Genomic DNA, 12,901 nt, shown 5'->3' on the forward strand with positions numbered 1-12,901 from the left:
ATCTCAGTGTGAGACTTGCAAAAGCATATGTGGATACAATGTGTAATGGGAGCTTACAGAGCAGAGTGATAGAGTGAAAACCTCAGCGCTCTAAAAATGGCAAGTGGTGCGCTGGCCCAAGACAGCAGTCCCTTAGGGAGACACACCCTTAACTCCACACTTCTCTCTACCCACCATGTCCAACCAGCAAAACAGACAGCTGGACTCCCCATTTACCCGGCTGTGACACAGAGCGCCGTCACTATTTTTGCTTAATTCATAAACCATCTCAGAGTGAAATGGTTTCAGCAGAATATGGGCTCCCCCTAACCACCAGTATTTTTACTTTTTTTAATTTAAAGCCAAATCAAAATAAATAAAGCTAAAAACAAAACCATGGGTGTCTGGACGTCTGGATTTGATTTTGTATACAGCTTAGAAAACTTTAGTTTAGCTTAGGACCAAAAGCTAGAACCGAAACCACAATTCGTCCATGACACTTTGTACACAGAACCAACCCACATTTATATCATTCATTCATTCATTCATTATCTGTAACCCTTATCCAGTTCAGGGTCGCGGTGGGTCCAGGGCCTACCTGGAATCATTGGGCGCAAGGCGAGAATACACACTGGAGGGGGCGCCAGTCCTTCACAGGGAAACACACACACTCACACATTCACTCACACACAAACACACTCACACACTCACACTTACGGACACTTTTGAGTCACCAATCCACCTACCAACGTGTGTTTTTGGACTGTGGGAGGAAACCCACACAGACACAGGGAGAACACACCACACTCCTCACAGACAGTCACCCGGAGGAAACCCACGCAGACACAGGGAGAACACACCACACTCCTCACAGACAGTCACCAGGAGGAAACCCACACAGACACAGGGAGAACACACCACACTCCTCACAGACAGTCACCTGGAGGAAACCCACGCAGACACAGAGAGAACACACCACACTCCTCACAGACAGTCACCCGGAGGAAACCCACACAGACACAGGGAGAACACACCACACTCCCCACAGACAGTCACCCGGAGGAAACCCACACAGACACAGGGAAAACACACCACACTCCTCACAGACAGTCACCCAGAGGCAACCCACACAGACACAGGGAGAACACACCACACTCCCCACAGACAGTCACCCGGAGGAAACCCACACAGACACAGGGAAAACACACCACACTCCTCACAGACAGTCACCCAGAGGCAACCCACACAGACACAGGGAGAACACACCACACTCCTCACAGACAGTCACCCGGAGGTTTGGTGAATCGTAATAATATATATAAATAAATATATTCAGTGTTATTCAGAACAAAAATAATTTTAGTGTTATTATGAAGAGGGATGACTACAATTTTTATCACGTGCGCACTTTAAGAAATTAATACTTTCAGTCATTTGGCATCTCATCCACAGCTGCCCCAGTGATTTAATTACTTGTGGTTTAGAAGGAGGCAGATATCAAGGGAACTGCACCATTTAATCAAAATAATTAGAGGCCCTCTCTCAGGTGAATCAGAACTGAGTTGAACTGGAGATCATGGTTTCAATGAAACTGATTCAGACAAATATTGTTGTGAGTGGAAGCTGTAATCCAGCATTAGTCTCTTGAACAACAAAACGGTCTGCTGTGTCTGTTTTAGCTCAAGGAAAAACCTTCATAAATTTAAACCTGAATTACTCCGCTAATTTTGGACCATCTCTATTAGTCCGTTCCGCGTGAAAGTAAAATATAGTGTAAAAAGCTTGTGATTTTTAAAGGTAAATGTTTAAAAAAAAATCACAAACATGAAAGTAAAAAAATGGATCTCTCGCACTCCCTACCCTTTTTATTTATAATGAAATGTCTCCCCCTGGTGGCGGTGACGGAGAATTGAAGTTATGCCCTGGTGCCTCATTTATAACACCGTGTATTATGTGCAGACTGAAAGTGTGCGTGCGAACAAAAGCCAGAAAATTGCGTGTGTCCCAGAAAAGTCACATTAGTAAAACCGTGCGTACGCACGACTGAACGCTTTTTTTCTCTCTTTGTTAATAACAATTTTCTCCCAAAGGAACCAGCCTTATGTTGCGCCTCCGTGACGCTCACATTTACGGTCAATGCAAACAACCTCGTGAATATTTAAATATGGAATTCCCCGTTCTTTTTCGCGTGCAATAGTGGAGACAGCGGAGGACCAAAAAACAAAAACGAGAAAAATTGAAGAATTTAAAGAGGCCCCTGGTGAGTTTAGATACATCTGATTTTTTTTCATCCTTATGTTCTCTGATCTCCCAAAGCTATATATATATCTCAGTTTGATTGAGTGTGTTCAGTGATAATGAGGTTATACAGACATGGCTCTGACTGCCAGAAATGACTCTGGAGGAATAAACGTCCAATATCATTTACTTTATTGTTCTGTTTCATGGTTTATTGAAAGTGCGGTGTAAATCTGAGTTTGGTTTGACTTGAATGGAGGGTAATGTAATCTGCAGGATGTTGTAACGCTCAGCGGCCTCAGATAGGGTACATTCCTGCAAACTTAATTCATCACTGACGCCTCTGAAAGATTGTTATTGTGCAAAGTGTACTTCTTTAGAATCTGCCACACAGGCAGCCAAATTGTATTTTATAACGTTAGAAGCAGGTAGGTGTCGCAGTCACACAGCTCCAGGGACCTGGAGGTTGTGGGTTTGATTCCCGCTCCGGGTGACTGTCTGTGCGGAGTGTGGTGTGTTCTCCCTGTGTCTGCGTGGGTTTCCTCCGGGTGACTGTCTGTGCGGAGTGTGGTGTGTTCTCCCTGTGTCTGCGTGGGTTTCCTCCGGGTGACTGTCTGTGAGGAGTGTGGTGTGTTCTCCCTGTGTCTGCGTGGGTTTCCTCCGGGTGACTGTCTGTGAGGAGTGTGGTGTGTTTTCTCTGTGTCCGCGTGGGTTTCCTCCGGGTGACTGTCTGTGAGGAGTGTGGTGTGTTCTCCCTGTGTCTGCGTGGGTTTCCTCCGGGTGACTGTCTGTGAGGAGTGTGGTGTGTTCTCCCTGTGTCTGCGTGGGTTTCCTCCGGGTGACTGTCTGTGAGGAGTGTGGTGTGTTCTCCCTGTGTCTGCGTGGGTTTCCTCCGGGTGACTGTCTGTGAGGAGTGTGGTGTGTTTTCTCTGTGTCCGCGTGGGTTTCCTCCGGGTGACTGTCTGTGAGGAGTGTGGTGTGTTCTCCCTGTGTCTGCGTGGGTTTCCTCCGGGTGACTGTCTGTGAGGAGTGTGGTGTGTTCTCCCTGTGTCTGCGTGGGTTTCCTCCGGGTGACTGTCTGTGAGGAGTGTGGTGTGTTCTCCCAGTGTCTGCGTGGGTTTCCTCCGGGTGACTGTCTGTGAGGAGTGTGGTGTGTTCTCCCTGTGTCTGCGTGGGTTTCCTCCGGGTGACTGTCTGTGAGGAGTGTGGTGTGTTCTCCCTGTGTCTCTGTGGGTTTCCTTCGTGTGACTGTCTGTGAGGAGTGTGGTGTGTTTTCTCTGTGTCCGCGTGGGTTTCCTCCGGGTGACTGTCTGTGAGGAGTGTGGTGTGTTCTCTCTGTGTCTGCGTGGGTTTCCTCCGGGTGACTGTCTGTGAGGAGTGTGGTGTGTTCTCTCTGTGTCTGCGTGGGTTTCCTCTGGGTGCTCCAGTTTCCTCCCACAGTCCAAAAACACACGTTGGTAGGTGGATTGGCGACTCAAAAGTGTCCGTAGGTGTGTGTGTGTGAGTGAATGTGTGTGAGTGTGTGTATTGCCCTGTGAAGAACTGGCGCCCCCTCCAGGGTGTATTCCCGCCTTGCGCCCAATGATTCCAGGTAGGCTCTGGACCCCAGGTAGGCGACCCTGAACTGGATAAGGGTTACAGATAATGAACATTAGGCTGCTTCCTCTGAGCCTGCAGTTGAAACACAAATGTGCAGCAAAGTACAGGTGCTGGTCATTCATTTTTAATTTATTTACAGGACTATCCCCTTTTTTGCCTTATGACACATGATAATGAAAGATACACTGAGCATTAATAAGACTATGATCTCTGAGTTATACCTGATTTTGAGTGGTTTTGCTTTAGTTCATGGGGAATTTGTTACATCATGGCAGCAGTTAGAAATAGGTTTAATGTCTGGATGTACGATGTCACCATTAGCATTTACAGTGGCAATGGAGGTAGTAATTAGGGGCTCTAAGTGGGTTGTAGGCAGAGAAAGGCTGCTTGGCAATACTCCCCCCAATTAGATGATGCTAACGGCTAATGTGCCTTGTACACGGCAGTTGCTGGAGAAGTTGAAAGGTAGTCTAAGGTTCGCTAAGCTGAAAGTTAAACCAAGCAAGTCTAAAACATGTGCACAAATTTTGTGATGGGAGGAGAATTCCTACAGTACCAGAGAGACCAGTGAAGAGTGTAGGTAGATGGTATAGTGCAGCGCTAAACGATACAGAAAAAGTTGTGGGACTAAAAGCTGAACTGGTGAAGGCTGTTAATAGCACTGATAGATCGTGTTTGCCAGGGAAATTGAAATTGTGGCGTCTGCAGTTTGGTTTACTGCCTCATTAAGTGGCCATCTTTACAACACTAAAACGTTGGAAAGCTAGTTTGTCACAGGGGAGGTCTAGTGCTGAGTGATCAAGTGCTAAGGGTTTTAGCACGTTTGTTGGAAAGCAAACGGCTAGAGGTTAATGCATTGACGAGTAGCTGTAGTAATAAAATAGTTAGCTCTGTGCATGAGGGGGAATGCTTTAGAGAAAGTGTGCAGGCTACAGATATTGGTAGATGGGGTGAAGCATGAGAAATTTGCTGGTGGATGGAGGAAAAAAGTGCCAGAATGCATTGTGTTAACTACACTGAGGCCAGACATGGTGCTGTACTCTGAAAGTAAATGGATAGTTTATTTCATAAAGTTAACTGTTCTATTTGAGGATGCAGTCGATGAAGCAGTCGAAAGGAAGAAGCTGAGGTTAAGGAACGTAGGTGGCAGGCACACGTAAGACCAGTGAAGATAGGTGTTAGAGTATTTGTAGCCAAATCGGCCACATCCCTCTTTGTGCAGTTCGGCATAAGGGGCCGGAAAATAAGGGTAGCTGTAAAGCAGTTATCAGAAATGTTTAGTCAGTGGTTGTGGATAAGGAGAGCACAGATAACTTGTGGAAATGCAGTGTAGAGGTGCTATTGTGGTTGTTGGTGGTGTAGCACGTAACGTTCACATGGAACTGGTGGCACTGAGCATGCATTAACAGTGCCATTGGGGCTGGGTACAGCCTTAGTCACCAGGGAGGCCAGTGTGGATTTACGGTTGTTGATGCTTAAGGGTAAGGTAGGACTGTAAAGCTGGCTTGGAGGGGGTGGGTCTGGGACGCCAGACTTCACTGTTGAGCCTTCCGGAAGTGTTTTGGGCTTAATTCAGCGAAATAGAGAGGAGGTGCCTGAGTGGCTGGTTTGAGTACTCATGAGCTGGGCTCAATGAGTAATCGTAGTAGTTAAGGATAACCAGTTGCTGATTGGATCATAAACGGCCACAGCAATCTTAATGTTGAGGTGTGTGTGTGAGGATATTTTACGTCTTATCTTGTGTACGATTATAATTAATTACAAACGTGAATTTAATTCTTCTAAATCCCCACATATAACACATATGACTTTACTGGACTCGTGACCATAAGAGACTTAGTTAATTAGCATGAACAACAGTCTAGCATTGATTTACAATAGCATCAAGAACACTGGTTTAAAGAACACATAACAGTAAAACGGCAAAAAAATTTAGAGAAAAAGAGAACTACGGTAAGAAATCTTAGCTAGTGTTGGGCTGGGATCCTCAGTCACTGATGATGTGTCTATAAAGCAAACAAAACAATTAGCAATAACATATAACTTAAACATATGAAGCTAGCAGTCTAGCTAATAGATTAGCTTATATTTGTAACATGCTAAGTAACATTGCTGAAGCTACACAGCTTCTTCGTTCATTTTAGTAACTTAATGAAATAGACCTAATTAACAACATCTGGAATCTTAAAATTTCATCAATTATGCAGATAAATCGTTAAAAAAATCAATACAGTGATAGGTTTTTCTTCTTTCTTCTAGCTGATGGGGAATGTAGAGGAGGGTAACAGAAAAGAGCCACGAAAACCAGTTTAAACTTTGGTCAAAGATGTTTATTAAAAATATAAAAGTGACAGCAGCATAACGACATACAGAGTTTAAGACAGAGATTAATACATTTTGATACGGGGAGAAGAGGAGGAAAAAGAAAAGAACATGTAAAAAAGAACAAGACCTCAGCATTAGCGCAAACTGTTTCATTCTCAAGACGGGTACACATTCAGTACGTTCAGTTACAGAACATAATTGTAACATTCTAAAATATAGATTTATTTTTCTTTGTTTATTTTTTATTTTTTTGAAAAACACAGTTCTATAATAAAAGCTTTGAAATATTTACATTCACAAATTCACTCGTCCTGGAGAATGTAATACAGCATTAGGAAACAACTAGGAATTAAAACAACTGTTGTGCCTTTTTAAAATATACATTTACACTTTTTGTACCTTTTAAGAAAAATAATTTATCTACAGTATTTTCCCCTGAGATGAACGATCCGCTGATTGTAGTCATAGAAACAAATTCTGATAGTTTGGCTTTATCTGATTTATTGTATGTGCATGTCCACATTGGCAATAGTGAAACATATTTTAAAATTAAATTGGAGATTTACCACTATTTGTCCAGTTTTAATAATATAAATTTTGAAAAACAATTGCACTAATTTGAATTAAGGCCCACTGTCAATTACCTGAGAGAAAGAAGACGGCCAGGCCTCATGATTCCATCTCCAGTGGGCTGGATTAGACTCTGTAAATCTGGGTTTATTTAAGTAGTGGCTCATGCACTGAGGGGTGAACACTGGTGAGGTTTACTCTATTTTAAGTCCAAAATCCTCATCAAACATTTGGGCTGGAGGACATCACTGCTGTGCCGTTAGTACGCTGGTGAAATTCTCCACTGGTCATTGAAGCAGCAAAGAACTAAACATTCATCCTATGTTTGATTTCTTACTCTGAGAAACTGAACAACGTGAACTTGAGTCAATTTAAGAAGAGATGAGTCTTTTTTCGTGTGTTCGACAGTTTCCTTCAACATTTCCGTATCCGGGTGCAACATTCTTCTTTAATCCCGTGAATCCATCCCGTTTAATCAGCCTTTAAGGGAAATATGGGGAAAAAAAACACTTTAAGCCAGGATGAGCGTCTCAACATCAAATCCTGAAGATCACAGCACTGCTACGTGCTAAAAAATATATAACAAGTGAAATGATACTGCACCCAATCATTGGGGTTACACACAGAGACCAGCAAAATTCACTCGACCATGTTCTAATTTCCCTTAACCACTACTTTACAAGCTTTGTGTTTCCCTGTAAAGGACTGGTGCCCCCTCCAGGGTGTGTTCCCGCCTTGCGCCCAATGATTCCAGGTAGGCTCTGGACCCACCGCGACCCTGAACTGGGTAAGGGTTACAGATAATGAATGAATGAATGATTGATTATTCTACATTTTTTCATACAATGTCACAGTCAGTTGTTTATAAAATACACAAATGTTTACACATGTATTAGTTGTTTCTTCTGAATGTCTGAAATTGTTAGATTTGTACTAAAATAAAATGTAATTGAATATAATTAAAATAACAAATTATATATATTATTAAAATAATATTAATATAAATATAAAATTAACTTTGTTGTAATAGAATGTTGAATGAATACAATTATTTTCACTGTTTTTTTTTTCATGCCAAAATACCCTGAAATATCGTGATATTATTTCAGGGCCGTATCGCCCACCCCTACGCTACAGTACTGTGAGATACTGAACAGCATGATGTAATCCATTTATCTGTGATGGAATTTGCCTTTATAGTAAACAGAGATATTAATATCCTGCAAACTCTAAACCAGCACTGAACATCAGCCAACTAACTCAGTTCTGTAGCAGGGCCCCTGAACTCCATCCATGTCACTTCACTTTTCTTTTCCCCCTTGGTGAATCCTCAGTTCGTTCACTGACATCACCTTACTCCACCCACAAATACAAATTACTCTTTTTTTCCCCATTTGATGTCACTACAATAGGTCAGCTGTTAGGTACTATTTAAAAACATTATATAATAAAAATAAAAAGTATATTAAAGTATAACTATCATTATAATCCTTATCACTCTATACCTGATCACAAATAGTGTAGCTTCCCTTGCCCACGAACAAGCTCTACCTGGCAACTTCATTAATATAACTTACATGTGTGTCCATCCAGGGGTACACTGGGATAGTCCGGAAGTCATCATGAACGTGGTACCAATATGGTTCATTCAAACCCCATGTCTCTGTGGACACTCGGCTGGGAGATGACTCCTCCACAGAGAGTTTAACCTCTTCGTGCACTGTCAATGTGACAAACCATTGGAGTAAAAATCAAAAACCATCCCATAAACACAACTTAAATAACCTGCCGATATTTTACCAGACCTCACCTGTTACACCTTTGCTTTTATCAGAAACCCACACACTGCCAGTATGTGACAAACAACTCCACAATATCTTTTAGGTCCTGAACCGACACCATTTGATTTTATCCGAGACAGTGTGACAAATGATGAAGCAAAAGTGAAATCGTCCTAAACATAATTTAATCTTTATATTGAAAGAAGACAAACATAGCTGTAAAAGCAGGTTCAATTTGAGGATTTAACAATACATAAGCACGTGTTTATGGTTGACTCAGATTGAGTTTCTGTATCACCATTTTACAAGGTCTTTTTCCAGACCCAGGTCCATTTGCTCTGCAAGGTCTACATATTTGGTCAAGTTTGAGAGCTGCTTTTGACCCTGGGAGCGATTCAGAGCTCCAATCATTGGTCCTTTTGAAATCAACGGTCTGGGGTTCACTTCCACGTGTGGGGGTTGTGTGATTGGTTCATGTTGTAACTCATTCATTCATTATCTGTAACCCTTATCCAGTTCAGGGTCGCAGTGGGTCCAGAGCCTACCTGGAATCATTGGGCGCAAGGTGGGAATACACCCTGGAGGGGGCGCCAGTCCTTCACAGGGCAACACACACACACTCGCACACCTACTGACACTTTGAGTCGCCAATCCACCTACCAACGTGTGTTTTTGGACTGTGGGAGGAAACCCACGCAGACACGGGGAGAACACACCACACTCCTCACAGACAGTCACCCGGAGGAAACCCACGCAGACACAGAGAGAACACACCACACTCCTCACAGACAGTCACCCGGAGGAAACCCACGCAGACACAGAGAGAACACACCACACTCCTCACAGACAGTTACCCAGAGGAAACCCACGCAGACACAGGGAGAACACACCACACTCCTCACAGACAGTCACCCGGAGGAAACCCACGCAGACACAGAGAGAACACACCACACTCCTCACAGACAGTCACCCGGAGGAAACCCACGCAGACACAGAGAGAACACACCACACTCCTCACAGACAGTCACCCGGAGGAAACCCACGCAGACACAGGGAGAACACACCACACTCCTCACAGACAGTCACCCGGAGGAAACCCACGCAGACACAGGGAGAACACACCACACTACTCTGTGTGACTGCACCATAAGTTATCTTTAGTATAACATCAGTGATGTTTATCTCTGCATCCCACTTTTATAATGAGAGGTGGGAGAGGAATAATAATAATAATAATAATAATAATAAACACTTGAACCTCCATTGATTTACCTGTCTCACGCCAACCACAGCACCTGAAGACTCTGCAGGTGGAAGAGAGGGATCGCTGGAGACAAGTTAACACAGTTCCTGTAGTGGCAAACAAGGACTGTTAGGATAAATATTCACGTATCAATTCATATAGATTCTTGATAATTAATTTTTAGCATTCATCTGAATCGACGGAGCAAACATTCAGCCTCACAACTACTGAATTAACACTGACACGAGGACTCTATACCCACTAGCAACTACTTACAGTGTGCCAGCCTTGTGAGAGTAGGCATTATTCACATATGTTCCTTTGAGAGCATGCGAGAGAAAGCAGGGCAAGAAAGGGTTGAGCGATGCAGCGCACAAATCAATGAGACTTTAAGCCTTTAATAGTATCTCTTTGCCAGGCCGACATGGCACACACAGCTGTACAAAAAAAATAAGCTGTCACTGATCAATGAAAGACTCTTCTAAACAAACACTGGAAGCAAAAACCGTGACCCAAGACAATGGCTAATTGAAATGCAGGACAAGTCTAATTCCATACAGACTCTGGTTAAAAAAAAAAAAAAAAAAAAAGGTAAATAACTTAATTGTATTTTAACATCAAAGGAACTTGCCAACACATCCATCTAGGCACATGCAGCATGTTGCGTAGATAAAGTCATGAACAGTGAGTAGAAGTGTCCTCCCTCCTTCGTCCTCAATCACATCCCAGTCCTGAGCAGAACCTGAGTGAGGACACATCAGAAATAAGGCAAATCTCTCAAATCAAAATAACCACAGATAAAAATTATTATTGGGTTTGACTATTAACAGCACAATCATGCCAGAGCTTGTGGGTAAAAGAATTAACGTTCCAACAATAAACTGAGGGCCCAGTTCGCATCTGAATACTATTATAAAGCATATACTATCAGACGGTTACTTTTGTTTTGTATTAAACCTAAAACATTATTAAATTGCTTAAAAAAGTGCCATCCATTCATTGATTAAACTCATTTTGTCCCGTCATCTTTCTAAAAACTAATATCACAATACTATAGAATGGGTTTGATATGGTTCAAAGTTTACCCTCACTATGCCCAGAGTTAAGCATATTCTGTTAGTCCACACATCTCCTTTTGTGTCCCACCACACATGCCCAATGGGGTTTGTTTCTTATATTTATGACATAAGAAACCCGTCAAGGGGGCGGCATGGTGGCGCAGCAGGTAGTCACACAGCTCCAGGGGCCTGGAGGTCGTGGGTTCGATTCCCGCTCCGGGTGACTGTCTGTGAGGAGTGTGGTGTGTTCTCCCTGTGTCTGCGTGGGTTTCCTCCGGGTGACTGTCTGTGAGGAGTGTGGTGTGTTCTCCCTGTGTCTGCGTGGGTTTCCTCCAGGTGACTGTCTGTGAGGAGTGTGGTGTGTTCTCCCTGTGTCTGTGTGGGTTTCCCAATGATTCCAGGTAGGCTCTGGACCCAGCGCTTACAGATAATGGATGATGGAAACCCTCAAGGCTTGAACTTGCCCATTTGAGACCAAAAATGCCACAAATGTCCCAATGCTCAGCCATTGCACAGACTACATATTTAAATCCAGATACACGTTCAAACAACATTTAAAAAACACTTACCGTATAATGGAAAGTTTATTTCATATTCATGGAATGAGCAAAATGAAATCGTCAGCAACAATGAGAGAGGTAAACAATCACAGGACTCGTTAAAGTGTGTTGTACTGATCAGTGCTGCCAGTGTTCAGTAGGTAGGGGCCGTTACTGAGAGACTAATGTACTGAACTGTACTGAAAAGCCGTATAAAAAGGGAGATTGTAAGTGTCGCGCGGTTTAAGTCAGGATTCTTCAACAAGAAATAGCAAAACAGAATTTAAGACATCACACATTTAAACACAGCGGGCACTTTAAAGACCCTCTCTAACGTCTCTACCTCCCAGCACCGCCCAGGTGAATTTAACGAGTCCGAATTGTTCGTTTATGTCTGTTATAAGAGAAAATCAGCAAACATCACTAAATACGACCCAAACAAACAACGCGCCAAACAGTAAAAATGTCTATTTTCGAATGAAAATGAGCACATCAAACATAACGGATGTCTTACCCTCGTAATTAAACATTGCTTTTTTCGAAGTGGCTGCTACCGGCAGTCCCGCGTGACACTGGACCGTTTTCTAACCCTGTACCGTACTTTTCCGCGGCGCTCAAACTACACACAGACAGTTTAGAGGGGTGTGTGTTTGTGTTTGTGTGCTTATGACGTCACGTCACTCTGTGCACTGCAGACTAAGGGGAGGAACTGATTTTAAATCGGGATAAAAGTGGAAGAATTCGACAGAAAACAGCTCGCGACTGAGGTAGCTTAGCATTTAGAAGGTTCTTGTCTAATTCAGCGGTGTTAGATGTTTTAAAAGTATCACCAGCGCACAGCGGCAATAGAAGTGTGTACAACAACATCATTTTTCAAAGCCTCATGAGACTTAAGTCAGCTTTTAATTCGCCAGTGTCTTGTTCCACCTTAAAAAATGAAACGTCTCCGAGATCTGTTCCTGATGTTCACGAAGAGTCGGCTCAAAGACTCGACTCTTCAAAACTGTAAACGGAGATATGCACGATTCCGTGTTTTCTGGAATCGACTCTAGTGAAACCCTGCCGCTGGAATCGTTAAAATAGACTCCAAGTTCACTTAGTTTCAGCGAAGTAAACAGGGGGACAAATAAAAGGTCAGTAATTTGAAACTTATTACAATGTCCATATAAATACAGCACTTTGAACCCCAGAGCCAGTCTCCAAGAGTCGACACCGACTCTATGGAAATTTAAGTGAAAGAACCGGTTCTTTAGATTCGACTCTCCACCGCTGCTGAAGGTAAAAGCGCTATGGGTGACGGCAACAAATCAGTGTTCTGATTGGTTAAACAAACCTCGCGATCTGATTGGTCCAGTTAAAGGTTTCCTATTGGTCCATCAATTGGCCGTTAAAACAGGGTCTTAAATCCATCCATCCATTATCTGTAACCGCTTAATCCACAACTGCAAAAAAGATATTCACACGCAGCAGAGAAGGCGAATGTGTGGATTTTTTCCACCTCATTCAAAAACTCCCAGTGTCACATTTGGAACCTTAAAAAGGTTTGCTCTTGCACATTTTAAGCCGTTT

The sequence above is a fragment of the Hoplias malabaricus genome, chromosome 13, assembly GCF_029633855.1.
Source record: "Hoplias malabaricus isolate fHopMal1 chromosome 13, fHopMal1.hap1, whole genome shotgun sequence".
Classification (NCBI taxonomy): Eukaryota; Metazoa; Chordata; class Actinopteri; order Characiformes; family Erythrinidae; genus Hoplias; species Hoplias malabaricus.